Source organism: Hippopotamus amphibius, chromosome 5, assembly GCF_030028045.1.
Source record: "Hippopotamus amphibius kiboko isolate mHipAmp2 chromosome 5, mHipAmp2.hap2, whole genome shotgun sequence".
Classification (NCBI taxonomy): domain Eukaryota; kingdom Metazoa; phylum Chordata; class Mammalia; order Artiodactyla; family Hippopotamidae; genus Hippopotamus; species Hippopotamus amphibius.
Window position 1 is genome coordinate 86427662 of NC_080190.1, and position 17433 is coordinate 86445094.

Consider the following 17433-nt stretch of genomic DNA (forward strand, 5'->3'; position numbering starts at 1 on the left):
GCACATGGGCTCAGTAGTTGTGGCTCGCAGGCTCTAGAGCAGAGGCACAGTAGTTGTGGCACACCAGCTTAGTTGCTCCGAGGCATGTGGGATCTTTCTGGAACAGGGGTGGAACCCGTGTCCCCTGCATTGGTAGGTGGATTTTTAACCATTGCATCACCAGGGAAGTCCCCTTTTTGGAAACTTTTAAAATCTTCTTTTTGATTTGAATATCTTCTCAGTTTCATTATTACGTCTCTGGGTATAGATCTGTGTTTGTTTTTCCTACTTGGGAATCAACAAGCTTTCTGAAACTAAGGACGTGTGTCTTTCCACAATGCTGAAACAGTATCAGCTGTTATATGTTTTCAAAATTCTGCCTCTTCCATTCTTCCTATCCTCTTCTTTCGGCTTTTGTATATCTTTTATATGTATATTTTGCATTTTATATCAAAATATTTCTTGCCCTCTCCTCTATTCCAGTTCTATTCTCCTTCACATTTTCCAGCTCTTGTCTCTGTCTCCTATCTTGGGTTTTCTTTTTTTCAGATGTGTCATCCAGTTTACTCTCTCCTACTTTCCTTTGGCTTATCCCATCCATTGATTGATGTTTTAAAAATCAGTTCTTACATTTTTAATTTCTTAAAGTTCTATATGATTTTAATCAAATATGCCTGGTCACATGATAGATTTTTTATCATAATTTTTGATTTTCTTTTTTTGTAGTTTAACAACAAAAAGTCATCATGTTCATTAAATAAAAAATTTTCTTATCTGTGATTGTATATTTTGTTACTTTTGTTTATGATCATTTTTCCCCTTATATATTTAAAGATTTTTGATTGTGAATTTAAGTTTCTTGTCACTTTATTTAGAAAAATTTTCAGGTGTGCAATTAAAATGCATCCCCTAAAGAAGATTTTAGTTTTCTTTTGCTAATTTCCGAAAAGCACTTAAACATGGGAACAATTAAAATATATTTTTTAATTTGGACATTTTCTGGCCACATAGGTAATATGAATTGCCCTAAATGCAAGTAAGAGTAGGCTTCTCTTTAGAGGTTCTCAAATGAAATTTTTTCCACTCTCTTCAAGGCCAAGATAATTATAGATCACACTATTGCCCTTTGTAGGTTTTATTTTTTTTTAAAATCTAGTCAGCCCACTGTGAATGTGGACTTTCAGTGGTTCCAATCAGAAAGAGCAAATGTGTCACAATAATCCCAAGATTCTCTTTGCCCCAATGGATTTAGTCTGTCACTTGTGAAGAATTTCTTTTCTTTCACATAAGCTCAGTTATGTATTTTGGAAGATGAATTTTTCCGCCTCTACCAGTATATCTAGCTGTGTTCTCAAAAAAAGAAGTTCCTCTGACCATTTAGTACATGATATTTAGAAATAGTAAATTTATTTCTTTGCATCCAAAATTACTCATATAATTTTATTTTTATGTATTTCCTAATTATTGACTTCACATTTTCCCAGGATTTATCAAGATGAGTCCCTTCCATTAAACTGTCATTCAACATGAATTGGTAGGATAAAGTTTGGACAGAAAAAAATTTTCTAACTCCAAATAACAGTGGTTTTTACATGCTTAAAAAAGACAGAAGTTTCTCTCTCACGTAACACAGGCATTCTAAGACAGGTATGCTGACTTCAACATCATCAAGGACCTAAGATACTCCACACCAGCTTTCTACTTCACACTCCAGGATGGCTGTTCTAACTGTGTCTCATTGACACTGAACCCAACAGAAAAAGATAACATTGGGATCCTGCCTTTTTTAAGACTTTTCGGAAGTTATACATGCTACCACTACTTATATGACATTGACCATGACCAGAACATTGCCACATTGCAACACTTAGCTTCAAGGTATGTTAGAAAATACCGGCTAGGTAATCATGTGCCCAGTGTATATTCAAAGATCTTACTAGTGAATAAGAATAAATGGAAACTGGGCAAGAATCACCAGTCTCTGACACAATACATCCATGAACACCCATCCTTGCATATGGAACATGCTGACTTTTACCCTCAAATAAGCAATTCCAAAGTTGCATCCAACTACTGTACCCAACTTTAAGTCCAGGATGTCTAGCAATGTTCATTTCTTCCCATCAGGCTGGGATATGACTCCTGATGGCCTGGCTATTTATAAAATGGTGGAAAATCATAAGAGTAATCACAATAAAATTTTCCAAATAATAAGCAATTAGCAGGCTGGTGGTAGAGTAAGTTCTTAAGTTTGCCCAGCTGGCAGCCCTGCTTCTACTTTCTGGGAAAAACTCCTTTGTCATCTGTAGTCCCAGTCTGTCCCTGCAAGGTTGCCCCCTGTCCACTATCCTCCATGGCTCCATCTGAAGATGCCCTTATCGTGTCCAGAGTTACAGATGATGCAGACATGGGAGCCCCACAGGTTGATTTTAAAGAATGAATTTTCATGAGTTTTTGTGATTTTTTTTTTTTTTTTTTTTTTTTTTTTGCTAACTTCAGTGCCCTTTTAGAAGCCTTTTGATTTGTTTGCTTGGTTCTATGGGCAAGAAATCATAGTCAAGTATTTTTGCCTGCACATAGTTTTTAAGCCCAAAAGCTGTTCTTACACATGGTGGCTCCTAAACCCTTCTCGTCCCATGTTCTTTTCAAAGAAGCTTCGTCACCTATTTCCAAAGCAATAGCCTTGGGTAGAAAGCCAACACACTGACTTTGTCTTTCCCTTTGGGAGACTTGCACAGGGAGGAAGGAACTCTTAACCTGGGAAGGTACTTGCTGCTGAGGCTGCAGCTACAGAGCTACCACTGGGAAGAAGGAAGCAGTGAAGAAGGATATCTTCTGCAGTCTCTTCCCTTAAGGTTTATAGTGCTGTACATAGCACTTCTACTTGTTACAACAGATAGAACGTATTCATATGACTACACCCACCTTTAACAGAACCAGTCAAAAGGTGGCTTTATTTCTGACAGCCATATGCCACAAGAAAGGCTGGGGGTTCTATTACACCATAACTGAGGAGAAAAATATTCAAAGAGCAGTATCTGCCACCAGATGACTTCTTTGTTTTTAGCCCAAACAAGAGCTTGGGTTGTACAGCCAATGCCTAAGTTCAAACCCTAGATCTGCTACTTCTAGTAACTTCTGGCCAGTTTGTTTCAAATAAGGATAATGCTATTGCCTAAGCCTCAGGGTTGTCATATTAAAAACATAAAATACTGTTAGCAGAGTATCTGGCACTAAGTGCAGAGCTCTATGAATATTAAATATAATTATACTAAAGTATGATGCTTATAATAATGATGATAATGATTGTGTGGTTTTTCCCATGTCCGCTAGATTTACTTTAAGATTTACAGTAGAAGGAAGCAGAAGACCACATTTCCTGTCAATTCTACTTATCCATATATCCAATAACTATCAATAGTATGCAGCAGGCACTGTTTGAGGCACTGGCTTGAAGCAGTGAAGAAAACAAAGAACCTGCTCTAATGGAACTTCTGAGGGTCTTATCTCCAATGAGACTTATTTTCCACTGCATGACATCCCAGTCCTCCGGATAGATACAGTAAATGAAAAACTATAATTTCCTAGCATGCATTGCTATCAAAGTTTTTCCTGAAGGCACATGCCTACCTTTCTCAAGAGACTGTACTCCCAGAATAAACCACCAGTTTACCTGACTCTCCCCTTAGTTATTTAATAGACCTCTTATTCTTTGCTTGGATTAAAGATTATTTCCATAGGTAAGAAACACAGGAGAGTGCTCACCCTGTGTACTTAAGCCTGATCATATATGGTGAGGGAGTTACTCAACATCCTCCTATCTGTTTCAGGTACACTTCGTTTCATAAAGCAATCTCCAAGGGCACTTTGTGCTCAAGTCTTCAAAAATGATTCTCAATCTGCATCTGTCTGCTTTATAATTGCTGTCAAATCTTCCAAGATTTTACCAGTAGGTGTTTTGCCAGTCTTTACTTTCCATAGTTCGAAAATTTTGTCTCCCTCCACACGTCTGCAGAAGAATTTTAATTAGAATATTAGAGAAAATAGATGTGGCCCTGCTAAACACACACCATTTGAATTAGCCATCATTTTCAGATAAAATATTAAACATGTTATAAGCTTGACTATTCATTTGACTTGATTTTCTTCCTGTAATATTTTAGCACTTTTTATTTTGTTTTTAAATATCATGAAAAAATTCTAACCAAATTTACTTATGTAGCATCTTTAACATGCAGGTAATTTTAACATCTAGTTAAAACATTCTTTCCAAAATATGACTTTATGTTATGTTCCTTAATATATCCACTCTATTATATTGACATTATTAAACTTATAACCTAATTACAAGTAATTAAATGTGAATATTGTTTATTGATGGTATGATTTTATGTAATAAAAAACAATTATGTAATATTTACTTGAGGCTTATAACCCAAAGTCTCATTCCCAAGGAAATCAGAACCAAAATAAATTACAGCAATAAAACACATCCTCACTATAAATCTAGAGATCATTCTGCAGCATTGAACAGGAGATAAAAAAAAAAGGAGATTGTTTTAAAATTAGATTTTAGTGTTGTGTGAAAGGAGAGAAGGTTAGCACTCCCCCTTGAGAAGGATGGAAGAGGCCCTCAGGTCTGACGACATGCATACGGTTAATTCATTGACACCTACTTCGTGGCATCTTACCACTGTTTTTATTGGGATTGACATATACACACTACTATATATAAAATAGGTAATTAATAAGGACCTACTGTATAGCACAGGGAACTCTACTCAACACTCTGTAGTGACTTATATGGGAAAAGATTCTAAAGAAGAGTGGATATAGGTACATGTATAACCGGTTCATTTTGATCTACAGCAGAAACTAACACAACATTGTAAATCAACTATACTCCAATAAAAATTAAAAAAAAACACCCTCGATAGTTAAATACATTAACAACCTTTAAAATAAATAAATAAAATCAGATTTTAAGTGAAAAGCATAGTAGCAACTTGTAAAGATTCTGAATTATCTTCAGGATTGTGACTTATCTGATAAATGTGGAAGACCTCTTTTACCTGGAGAAAGAAAAGCAAAAGCAAAATGTTCATTGTGTGTGTGTGTGTGTGTGTGTGTGTGTTGAAAAGAGTGAATATGAGGAATCTTGAAACACGGAAAGCGCTGGCTCATGCTGAAGAACAATGAATATTATTCCCACTGGGGAACAGGAAGATTCCCATCGTAGTGAGTGAGTTTTCTTTTTATCAAAAGAGCTTGAATCCAAACCTCCTTAATTATCTGTTTGTACATCTTTTAGATGTTAGGAAGTAAAACAAGCAAGAAGAGAACATAATCAAGAATTCTATTTGGCCAGATTATGTCCATTACGTCTCTTAAATATTCAAGAGAGCGTGCCAAGTAAGCAGTGGGACGTATGAATCAGAAATTCTGCGGTGAACTCAGGGGTGAAAATACAAATTTAGGAGTTATTGGCATGTGTATGATATTTATGGCCAGTGGACTAAAAATAGTTCACTTCGGAAAAAGTAAAGATAGGAAAAAGTGTGAGTGCATTTTAGATTAAACTTGTTTTGTTGAACACACTAATCTCTGTTTTTTCTTAAAGCCCCACTAAATAAAGGTGACATAATTAAAACTCTCTTTCCCTACTAGGACAATGCTATCAAGAGATAAAATAGCAAGTGCAAGTGTGGTCAATAACTTCTGGAAGCTAGAAACCACACGAAGGAGGTAAGAAGACTGGGGAACTTGATATCAAGTGCCTGAGGGGTGAGGCCAATAAGAACAATTTATTCCCCTAGAAAACTCTAAGGTGACTTAAATATCAGAGGATCTATTTACTGCAAAATCTACAGGTGAGGCAGGGAGCTGAAAATAGGAAGATTGGCGGAATTCTTCTGGATAGGAGAGCAATTAGAACTCCACATGTCTGGAGTGTTTTTTTGGGGATAATTTTTGAGAACTTTACCTGGAGCTACTTCTTTAATCTTTCCAATGTATTTTTCTAAACATAAACTTTTCTGTGTTAAATTCTTTCATCTTAAAATAGCCAGGGTAATTTTCCTTACAGATACAGTAGATGGAAAGAGGTCATACTTGAAAGAGGAGGTTTAGAAAATGTCTATGAATAGGACAATGAGACTCCCATTGTTAGCACATTTCCACCATTTCTTTCAAAGTAGAATGGAAGTGCATAAACCCTCCTTCCTACATGCACATGTATACATAGATTGTGTGCATATGCACAGACACACTTACACACACATACACAGTTATGTTTGTTTTCTGACACACTACCTTACAGACAGCCTCCCAGTTGATGGTCCATGCATATACAGAATCCAATTGGTGTTTAGTAACTTATCCTTTAGTTTTAGTAAGTAACTTATTCTTAAGTGTGAATGGACAAACAAAAATGACCAAATATTTGAGCAAGACTTCTACAGGTAAGACAGAGATTTAAAAAAGAAAAAAATGAATAGAGAAGAAAGTGAGGAAGGAAGTGGGGAGGGAGGGAGGGAGGAAAAAGGAAGGAAGGAAGGAAGGAAGGAAGGAAGGAAGGAAGGAAGGAAGGAAACACATGATGTGTGATTCAGAAGAAAATTTCTAAATTAAAATCACAAGCTGTACAGCACAGGGAACTCTGCTCAATACTATGTAGCAACCTAATTGGGAAAAGAATTTGAAAAAATAGATACATGTGTATGTGTAACAGAATCACTTTGTTTTTTTTTTTTTTAATTTTTTTGGGGGGTACACCAGGTTCAATCATTTGTTTTTATACACATATCCCCGTATTCCCTCCCTTCCTTGACTCCCCCCCCTCGAGTCCCCCCACCCTCCCTGCCCCAGTCCTCTAAGGCATCTTCCATCCTCGAGTTGGACTCCCTTTGTTATACAACAACTTCCCACTGACTATTTTACAGTTGGTAGTATATATATGTCTGTGCTACTCTCTCGCTTCGTCTCAGCTTCCCCTTCACCCCCCGCCCCCTCCCATACCTCGAGTTCTCCAGTCCATTCTCTGTATCTGCATCCTTGTTCTTGTCACTGAGTTCATCAGTACCATTTTTAGATTCCATATATGTGAGTTAGCATACAATATTTGTCCTTCTCTTTTTGACTTACTTCACTATGTATGACAGATTGTAGTTCTATCCACCTCATTACATATAGCTCCATCTCATCCCTTTTTATAGCTGAGTAATATTCCATTGTATATATATGCCACATCTTCTGTATCCATTTATTTGTTGATGGGCATTTCGCTTGCTTCCATGTCCTGGCTATTGTAAATAGTGCTGCAATAAACATTATGATACAAGTTTCTTTTGGGATGATGGTTTTCTTTGGATATATGCCCAGGAGTGGGATTACTGGATCATATGGTAGTTCTATTTGCAGTTTTTTAAGGAACCTCCAAATTGTTTTCCATAGTGGCTGTACCAACTTACAGTCCCACCAACAGTGCAGGAGAGTTCCCTTTTCCCCACACCCTCTCCAACATTTGTGGTTTCCAGATATTGTGATGATGGCCATTCTGATTGGTGTGAGGTGATACCTCATTGTGGCTTTGACTTGCATTTCTCGAATGATGAGTGATGTGGAGCATCTTTTCATGTGTTTGTTGGCCATCTGTATGTCTTCTTTGGAGAAATGTCTATTTAGGTCTTCTGCCCATTTGTGGATTGGGTTATTTGCTTTTTTGGTATGAAGCTTCATGAGCTGCTTGTATATTTTGGAGGTTAATCCTTTGTCCATTGTTTCATAGGCAATTATTTTTTCCCATCCGGAGGGTTGCCTTTTAGTCTTGTTTATGGTTTCTTTCGCTGTGCAAAAGCTTTTAAGTTTCATGAGGTCCCATTCATTTATTCTTGATTTGATTTCCATGATTCTAGGAGGTGGGTCAAAAAGGATCTTGCTTTGATGGATGTCATAGAGTGTTCTGCCTATGTTTTCCTCTAGGAGTTTGATAGTGTCTGGCCTTACATGTAGGTCTTTAATCCATTTGGAGTTTATTTTTGTGTATGGTGTTAGGAAGTGTTCTAATTTCATTTTTTGACATGTTGCTGTCCAATTTTCCCAGCAGCACTTATTGAAGAGGCTGTCTTTTTTCCATTGTATACTTGTGCCTCCTTTGTCAAAGATAAGGTGCCCATATGTGTTTGGGCTTACTTCTGAGTTCTCTATTCTATTCCATTGATCGTCCTTTCTATTTTTGTGCCAGTACCATACTGTCTTGATCACTATGGGCTTGTAGTATAGTTTGAAGTCAGGAAGCCTGATTCCACCTACTCCATTTTTCCTTCTCAAGATTGCTTTGGCTATTCGGGGTCTTTTGCGTTTCCTTACAAATCGTAAGATGTCTTGCTCTAGTTCTGTGAAAAATGCCATTGGTAATTTGATCGGGATTGCATTGAATCTGTAAATTGCTTTGGGTAGTACAGTCATTTTCACGATGTTGATTCTTCCAATCCAGGAACATGGTATGTCCCTCCATCTGTTTGTGTCGTCTTTGATTTCTTTCATCAATGTCTTAAAGTTTTCTGCATACAGATCTTTTGACTCCTTAGGCAGGTTTATTCCTAGGTATTTCATTCTTTTGGTTGCAGTGGTGAATGGGAGAGTTTCCTTAATTTCTCTTTCTGCTCTGCCGTTGTTAGTGTATAGGAATGCAAGAGATTTCTGTGCATTAATTTTGTATCCTGCTACTTTACTAAACTCATCAATTAGTGCTAGCAGTTTTCTGGTAGAGTCTTTAGGGTTTTCTATATATAATATCATGTCATCTGCAAAGAGTGACAATTTTACTTCTTCTTTTCCTATTTGGATTCCTTTGATTTCTTTTTCTTCTCTGATTGCTGTGGCTAAAACTTCCAAAACTATGTTGAATAATAGTGGTGAGAGTGGACACCCTTGTCTTGTTCCTGTTCCTAGAGGGAATTCTTCCAGTTTTTCTCCATTGAGAACGATGTTGGCTTTTGGTTTTTCATATATGGCTTTTATTATGTTGAGGTAATTTCCTTCTATGCCCATTTTCTGGAGAGCTTTTATCATAAATGGATGTTGAACTTTGTCAAAAGCTTTTTCTGCATCTATTGAGATGATCATATGGTTTTTATCCTTCAAGTTGTTGATATGATGTATCACATTGATTGATTTGTGTATATTGAAGAATCCTTGCATCCCAGGGATAAACCCCACTTGATCATGGTGTATGATTTTTTTAATGTGCTGTTGCAGTCTGTTAGCTAGTATTTTGTTGAGGATTTTTGCATCTATATTCATCAGTGATATTGGTCTGTAGTTTTCTTTTTTTGTGACATCTTTGCCTGGTTTTGGTATCAGGGTGATGGTGGCCTCATAGAATGAGTTTGGGAGTGTTCCGCCTTCTGCAATATTTTGGAAGAGTTTGAGAAGGATAGGTGTTAACTCTTCTCGAAATGTTTGATAGAATTCGCCCGTGAACCCATCTGGTCCTGGGTTTTTGTGTGTTGGGAGATTTTTAATCACTGCCTCAATTTCTGTACTTGTGATTGGTCTGTTCATGGTTTCTATTTCTTCCTGGTTCAGTCTTGGAAGATTGTATTTTTCTAAGAATGTATCCATTTCTTCCAGGTTATCCAATTGATTGGCATATAGTTGCTTGTAGTAGTCTCTCATGATGTTTTGTATTTCTGAGGTGTCCGTTGTGACTTCTCCTTTTTCATTTCTAATTCTGTTGATTTGCATCTTCTCCCTTTTTTTCTTGATGAGTCTGGCTAATGGTTTATCAATTTTGTTAATCTTCTCAAAGAACCAGCTTTTAGTTTTATTTATTTTTCTTATGGTTTCTTTCCTTTCTTTTTCATTTATTTCTGCTCTGATCTTTATGATTTCTTTCCTTCTGCTCACCTTGGGGTTTCTTTGTTCTTCTTTCTCTAGTTGTTTGAGGTGTAAGGTTAGGTTGTTTATTCGATCATTTTCTTGTTTCTTAAGGTAGGCCTGTATTGCTATAAACTTCCCTCTTAGAACTGCTTTTGCTGCATCCCATAGGTTTTGGGTTGTTGTGTTATCATTGTCATTTGTTTCTAGATATTTTTTGATTTCCTCTTTGATTTCTTTAGTGATTCCTTGGTTGTTTAAGAGTGAACTGTTTAGCCTCCATGTGTTTGTATTTTTTGCAGTTTTTTTCCTGTAATTGATATCTAGTCTCATGGCATTGTGGTCTGAGAAGATGCTTGAAATGATTTCAATTTTCTTGAATTTGCTGAGGTTTGATTTGTGACTCAAGATGTGATCTATCCTGGAAAATGTTCCATGTGCACTTGAGAAGAAAGTGTAGTCTGTCATTTTTGGATGGAATGTCCTATAAATATCAATTAAGTCGAGATGGTCTAATGTGTCATTTAAAGCTTGTGTGTCTTTATTTATTTTCTGTTTGGATGATCTGTCCATTGATGTAAGTGGGGTGTTCAAGTCTCCCACTATTACTGTGTTCCTGTCGATGTCCCCTTTTATAGCTGTTAGCATTTGCCTTATGTATTGAGGTGCTCCTATGTTGGGGGCATAGATATTTACCATTGTGATATGTTCTTCTTGAATGGATCCCTTGATCATTATGTAGTGTCCTTCCTTGTCTCTTGTAATAGTCTTTACTTTCAAGTCTAATTTGTCTGATATGAGTATTGCTACTCCAGCTTTCTTTTGACTTCCATTTGCATGGAATATCTTTTTCCATCCCTTGACTTTCAGTCTATATGTATCCCTTGGTCTGAAGTGGGTTTCTTGTAGGCAGCATATAGAAGGGTCTTGTTTTTGTATACATTCAGCCAGTCTGTGTCTTTCGGTTGGAGCATTTAATCCATTTACATTTAAAGTGATTATTGACATGTGTGTTCCAATGACCATTTTCTGAATTGTTTTGGGTTTGTATTTGTAGGTGTTTTCCTTTTCTTGTGTTTCCTACTTAGAGAAGTTCCTTTAGCACTTGTTGTAAGGCTGGTTTGGTGGTGCTGAATTCTCTTAACTTTTGCTTGTCTGGAAAGCTTTTGATTTCTCCCTCAAATCTGAATGAGATTCTTGCTGGGTAGAGGATTCTTGGCTGTAGGTTTCTCTCTTTCAGGACTTTCAGTATATCCTGCCATTCCCTTCTGGCCTGCAGAGTTTCTGTAGAGAGGTCAGCTGTTATCCTTATGGGTTTTCCCTTATATGTTGCTTGTTGCTTTTCTCTTGCTGCTTTTAATATTTTTTCTTTGTGTTTAATTGTCATTAGTTTGATTAATATGTGTCTTGGTGTATTTCTTCTTGGGTTTATTCTGTATGGGACTCTCTGTGCTTCTTGGACTTGGTGAATTATTTCCTTTCCCATGTTGGGGAAGTTTTCCACTATAACCTCTTCAAATATTTTCTCAGACCCTTTCTTGTTTTCTTCTTCTTCTGGGATGCCTATAATTCGAATGTTGGTACGTTTAAGGTTATCACTGAGGTCTCTGAGACTGTCTTCTAATCTTTTTATTCTTTTTTCTTTTTCCTGCTCTGTGGCATTTATTTCCCCCATTCTATCTTCCAACTCACTTATTCATTCTTCTGCCTCAGTCATTCTGCTGGTTATAGCATCTAGAGTATTTTTAATTTCAGTTATTTTGTTATCCATTGCTGTTTGTTTTTCTGAGTTCTTATGAACTGTTTCTTGTACTTTCTCTATTTTGTTATCGAGATTTTGTATCATTTTTACTATCATTACTCTAAATTCTTTTTCAGGCATTTTTCCTATTTCCTCTTCATTTATTTGTACTTGTGGGTTTTTTTCCTGCTCCTTTGCCTGCATGGTGTTTCTTTGTTTCCTCATGGTTGTCCAAACTTTTGGGGTTACTTGTCCTGGTGATAGAGGTGTTTATAGAAGACTGTCCAAGCCTCAGACTAATGTCCAAGTATTGGATTAAACGAATATTAAGTCTAGGAAACACATACATGTATAAGACACACAATTACTGAATCTGTTAGGACATAAGGCTCTAGAAAGACCTGACAGAACCCCAGTGTGCTATCAGATATTCAAAGAGAAACCCTACAGAAATTGACAACTGAAACAGAACAAATCAGAGACAAAAGCAAAAGCAAACAAACAAACAAATAACACCCTACACCTACAAACATCAATCCAGGGAGATTTTGTAAGCTAGGATCAAATATAGAAAAGAGCTGGAGTACCACCAGAGAGAATGGAGATTCTCAGAATGTAATTAGACAACTGTACTAAGAACTAAGATAAAGACAAAAGCCTAATATTAAATACCAAGGCAGTGCGTCATCTGGAGAATAGAGCAAGGATTCTGAGCAGACGGATAGTGTTGCTTATAAGTATGTTAAGATAAAATAAACTTAAAATGGCTGGAAGAAAGGGGAACAGAAGAGCGTAATGTGGTTGGAAATATGCAAATAAAAAGAAAGGAATAGAAATGTATAAAAGATAGGGGTGAAAGGAAAGTATGAGAGATATATTGTCTGTACTACCAAAAACTTAGCTAGATATAGAAGTATATAAAAAGGCAAAAAAAAAAAAAGAATAAAAAATATCATTAAAGAATTATGTTATAAAACTTTAGATCCCTTAGGGCTAAGATCGTATTTAATAAATCAAAAAAAAAAAAAAAAAAAAAAGAGAGAGAGAAAGAAAAAAAAGAAAAAAAAAAATCCAGATCTGATCCCAGAATGGACCAGTTCAATAGGTATTGATACTACTATTTCTGTTTCCTTAGCGTCTCAGCTGTAAGTGTCCTTCTCCTTGCCTTGGGTTTTTTTTTTGTGTTATTCTGTGACCAGCAGAGGTTCCTTTATTGTTCGTTTGTAAGCCTCGGTGTGTGGGGAGGGAGAGGGTACAATAGTGACTCCTTCTCCTGGGAGTGAGTGAGCAGTGGCGCACTGTTGTTTCAGTCAGGCTTGGAGGTGCCTGTTGCAGAGGGCACTGTTGGCTCAGGCGTAAACAGAAAGTCTTAGAGTTGGGCCTCTCTTGGGGTTTTTTTTCTTTTTGATGCTGTTGTTTTTGTTTTTTTTTTTTTCCTTTCGGCAGCCTCCCTGCTGCTAGTGTTGCAAGGGGTTTTTATCTAGCCCCGCCCGAGCGCCTGAGGGTGCTTGTTATCCCTGAGCACCTTAGGTGGCCCATGGGCCTCTCTCCACTGCCTGTTGCAGAGGCGCAGAAAGAGAGAGAGAGGCTACACGCGCGGCTCCTCCCCCCGCCTGTGAGCCTGCAGCCTCCAGCCACCATCATGGCCGGGCAGCTCTCAGGGACGGGCACTCCTCTCCGCGGACCTCCTCCCTCCTGTCCTCTCGGTCCGTCACCCTACCGGCAACAATGTTTCTCACCCTGAACCAGCTCTCCGGTTCCCACGCTCCCGCTCCCGGACCCGCCGTTCAGCCGCGGATCGATGTCTCGGTCCCGGAACGCTGAGCTGCGCTGCGGACCCTCCGTATGTTTCTCACTCCCTCCCATCTGCCACAGCTCTGCCGCTTCACCCTCTTTGAGCCGTCGTAGATGCCTCCCTACCGGCTATATCAGGCTCCCCACAGCCCTTTCTGGTGTCCGAGGCCATCTGCTGGTGTTCAGCTGGTTCTCTGTGGGAATTACTGCGTCCTTCCGTGCATTCCCAATGCATCTGTGGAGAGGGATGCACTCCACGTCTCTCTACTTCGCTGCCATCTTTTTTCTCCCAGAATCACTTTGTTGTACAACTGAAACTAACACAATATTGTTAATCAACTATACTCCAATATAAAATAAAAAGTTAAGCAAAAAAGCTGTAGCAAAAAGCAGAACTATCCTCTAGGTAACCAATATTGAGAGTAGGTTGTCAAAAGAAGCAGGCATCAAAGAACACTCTGAAGGAGTAACCATTAACTGAGGAGGAACTTTAAGAAAGCATGATGTTATAAAATTTGGAGCAGAGATTTCTGTGTTCACCAAAAACCATTTTCTTTTCCTTCTGGGCACAAGCTAGAGCACATTTCCCAGCATCCTTGTAATTTACAGTGACTGTACTGTAGACACACAGCAGCGTGTGCTCTAGGAATCATTCCTGTGAAAAGCCTTTCATGCACGTCTCCATGCTCTCTCTCCTCACTTCTGTAGGGCCTTTTCTCTGAGCACTGACATCTAGAATGGGTCCCCAGATGACTGTGTGGAGCAGAGCCTTTTCCCTTCTCTCACTATTGTTGGGACTTTATGCAAATAAGAAATAAATGTCTACTGAATAAATTCATGTGATTTTGTGGTTGATATTTTACAGAAGTTAACTTAACCCGACTGATTCAGCAGGCAAGTAAAGTGATCAATGAGATCCCCTTTCTATACCATGCTCCTAGAGAGGGTAAAGCAAGTCTGGGGGAAGGAAAACTGTTATAATATTCATCTCTCCTCTTTACCCAATTCCATCCCACTTGCGTATCCTCGCCTTTATTAGGATTCACTTTAGGACAGAGTTCACAAACATACAAGCACCACCGGGTGACTTGTTCCCTGCATTCATGTGTTGTGTTCTGAAAGTGGTAGGTAGCTTAGCAGCAGATGCTTTTTGGAGGTAGTGACTCCTGGAATATCAAAAGGCAAAAAGAATGAAACAGCCAACTACTATCATTGTCAAATGTCAGATTCAGTTAAAAAAAAATTGTTTCAGCAATCTTGCAAGGGAGAGACTGACCTCAGCATAAAACACCTGTCCATACAGACCAGATAATGCAATAAAGAAGGCAGAACACCATGGAAGTGTGTGTCTATGTTTGTGCAGACTTGTAAACACACTCAGGAAATGCCCTATAACCCTCCCAGTACATAAAGTATGGAAGTTAACAAACACTAAATTTAGGTTGTAACACGGAGGACGTTCCAGGTGGTTTTCCCTGCTCCATTAGCAACTTCACACTCATCTCAGCAGCTTGGCCCCAGAATCAACTCTCATGAAAACTGACCCTGAGTGCATTAAAGCAGGGATACCACTTTTCCAGAACTCATCTTCTAAGTCTGAAAAGAGTTAAAACTATACTTGAGAACTCCTGAATCTTCTTTACTTGATTAAATGTTACCTTCATTTGCTAGGCACATAAATCTGTGCACATACTCACACACACACAGGCCCACACCCTGGCAATACAATTATGGGAGAAGGAGAGAAAGTAGACAATGAAATGGTTTGGCTTTAATGTCAAATGTAAAGAATCGTATATGCTCTGATCCTAATCCTAAATAACATCATGATTATTATCTACCAAGCATAAGAAAACAAAAAAGTTTATGGTGATGATTTTGCACAAGTGGTCAGAGGTAATGAGGAACACAGGAGCATTATTTAGGCAAAACCAAAATATTGATCCATAGATCTTAATATTTTCCAGATTCTTTTCATCAGAATTGTAACATGCTTCATGTTGCTCAGACTTCTTAGATTGCATTTCTAAAGTGTTTTTTAACATCACAAGTCTCATCAAAACGACAACTATACTTATATAGTTAAATGAGTGTTTAAGGGGAAGGGTTAACAGCAAGTCTAAACGCTTTTTTCTGTGGAAAGAATGACCTCAGAATTACCTCTCCTAGCACTGTTTCCCTGGAAACCTAATGGTTTAAGTTAAATGTGGCGCATAAGCTCTGTTCCTAAGAAATGATGTTTATTGCAAAAATGATTCATACTTGGTAACTGCATTTGGGCTTGCAGGGCTGAGCTATTAAAACCTATTGAGGCGCAAGCCTCAGACCCTGTGCATGGTGGACAACTTTTAACCAAATTATTCCTTGGGGGACCTGAAAGTTTTGCTCAAGGTTGTACCAAGATAGTGGTCCATTGTTGAGTGAGACTAATCAAATCCAGGGTGGTTTCTTCCTCAACACACATGGTCTCATACCTTAAAAAAGAACTGATGCTTGGGCAGCCTGAACAATGTGTTCTTAAGACCTATAAGGATTCCTCTGGAAGACAACACTCCTGAAACTGTCAGATATGTTGGGATTGCTGCCCACATCTTTGCACAAAACTAAAGTGAACATGGTGCCAGGTTATAGCCCATAGTGATGTGAAGGAGAATGCCAGTTCAAACCTGAAACTATCTCCTATGTTACGTGGAGTAGGTGTGACAGTCACGTATATATATTTTACCTATGCCATCACTATTTGCCAGGGTAAACACAGACAGTTTTAAATGTTTAACCAACACATCCAGTAAAAATTCAACCTTCACATTCTGAGCAATGGTATTTCTAATTTAACTTATATTTGCATTAACTTACTGCATGTATAAGTCCAATAAGCATTTTTATTCCTGCTAAGGATAGATAATTTCTTTGGGACTAAATAAATACTACTATAAATGCTCCATCATTTAAAAAAATGTATTTTCACTTCATTTTTTATTTTACATATTTCTACTTAACACATAACTGCATTTTAAAACATTTGTTTGGAATGCTAGTCTTTTTTTAATTCACAAAATTTTATTAAAGATAATTTCCTCATTTATCACAATTTTAATTACATTTAATTACATTTAATATGATTGATAAGTAGATTCTATGTTGTATTTTTTAAAAGATTTATACACTGCCTTTTAATTATATAAAGGTTTTCTTTACTTATCTACTTTTTTCTTTACTTATGCCCATGTTGAACCAAGAACTTTGTACCTTGAGGTTCATAACATCTGCCATAACTAGCTGATTTATGCCAGATAAAAATGCAGGCCCAATTTTTCAAGGGAGGCCAGAAATCTTACTTAAAATGTGCAATCTACATGATTTTAAACTTTGACAGTTATGATGGAACCCACTGAATGTTCACTGGTATCCTTTATCCTCTTTTTCCGTTAGTTACAAAAATTAAAAAACACCCATTTCCACCTTCCTAAGCCAAGGCCATGGTCATCCGACTCCTATGATCCCTACAAATAGACAATTCAAGCCACAGGGTTCAATGTCACAGGCCATGTGAGTAGAAATGACTGCCTGTCTCAGGCTTAATCTTAAAATATTTTTGAATTTTTGTTCTTCTGTTTCCTCTTTCCTGTGTTAGATCACAGATATGACAGTGTCTCAGCTTCCAGTATGTAAATTAGGGGAAAGCAGAGCAAAAGAACTGAAGGAAGCTGTGTCTCTGAAGGCCAGGCATCCTGCCAATCACTACCACTGACCTTGAACTGATAATGAGAAGGAAACATTTCAATCTCATTTAAGCCAGTTTACTCTGAGAATTCTGTGTTGCTGCAGCAAACAATTACTTTAACTAATACAGTAACTTATTTAATATATATATATTTTCAAAATTTTGTGAAGGAGGTAATTAAAAAAAAAAAAAAAAAACCTCTTGGCATGTAAATTGCCATCATAGGCCAATATTTCCAATATAGCCCTTACCTCCTACACCCGCTTCATCTCCTCCTGGATGGAGTCATACCAAACTACTCGTACCTCTCTGAAAA

At 37.7% G+C, this 17433-nt stretch overlaps 1 non-coding gene across 1 annotated transcript; it reads left to right on the forward strand.

The window, feature by feature from the left end:
* The first annotated feature begins 4554 nt into the window (after positions 1-4554).
* LOC130854721 (U6atac minor spliceosomal RNA) lies at positions 4555-4681 on the forward strand. Its single transcript, XR_009054157.1, has one exon. It is a non-coding gene; the product is annotated as a U6atac minor spliceosomal RNA (small nuclear RNA).
* Positions 4682-17433: the final 12752 nt, after the last annotated feature.